Below are 996 nucleotides of genomic sequence, written 5' to 3'. Positions count from 1 at the left end.
AGTCTCTGTGTCGTTTTTAAGTCCAATTTTTAGGCTTTTAAACTGTTTTTATCCATAAATTATCCAATTTTTAGGTTGTAGATTTATGATAGTCCAAGTTTTGGTTTTAAATTTTTTGGCCAGTAAATAAATATGGAAATGAAAAAAACATCAAAGGAAATCCCCGAAAATAACAAACTAAAATAACAAACTAAAACAACAAACAAAAACACTTTTTAGTGCTGACGCATGGCTGTAGCTACGCTTCGGCTGGATTGTGCCTTCTTCAGGCTGTGCACATGCGTCGCTGGCCAAATTAAAATGAAGAGACTCTTCTCTGCCCCTCCTTTTATAGGTTCTGGGTTAGGGTTAGGGTTAGGTTTGGGAAATAGAGCAGGCCCGGCTATGCCGGAACCTGAATGCACGGGCCATCGATGGGACTGGTGTCGGTGCCCCAGTTCAAAAAATTACCCTAAGCGGGTGTAGTGCACTGTGGTGGGCCATCGCGACGTTTCGGCTTCATTGAGCCTTCTTCAGGCTGGCCCACCCGCTTTTGTGTTCTGTCTTGCCACTCTGGGCCTTTTATACTTTTCTGTTTCATTTCTGTTTTTCTTAACTTTTCTGTTTCTTAGTTTTTCTTATGCTCAGTTTTTTCTGCTTTAACTCTCCCTTTTCTATCTTTTTCTGTTGTTCTTTATTCTCTCTGTTTTCCTGTATTCTTACTGTTGTTCTTTATTCTTCCTCTTTGTATTTCTGTTGTTCTTTATTCTTTCTCTCTGTATTTCTGTTGTTCTTTATTCTTTCTCTCTGTTTTTCTGTTGTTCTTTTCTTTATTCTTATATTTCCTTAAATGGCACCCCCTACTGTTTAGACATCCCGTCCTATGTTCTGTATTTTTCGTTATGGCACCCCCTTCTTGTAAATCCTTTCCTTGTGTACTCTGTCTTTTTTCTGAGCTTTCTTGTCTTTTTTTTTTTTTAGGTTTAGGGTTCCCTTTAGGGCTAGGGCTTAGAAGGG

The sequence above is a fragment of the Oreochromis aureus genome, linkage group 1 (genome assembly GCF_013358895.1).
Source record: "Oreochromis aureus strain Israel breed Guangdong linkage group 1, ZZ_aureus, whole genome shotgun sequence".
Lineage (NCBI taxonomy): Eukaryota > Metazoa > Chordata > Actinopteri > Cichliformes > Cichlidae > Oreochromis > Oreochromis aureus.
This window is presented reverse-complemented; position numbering follows the sequence as displayed.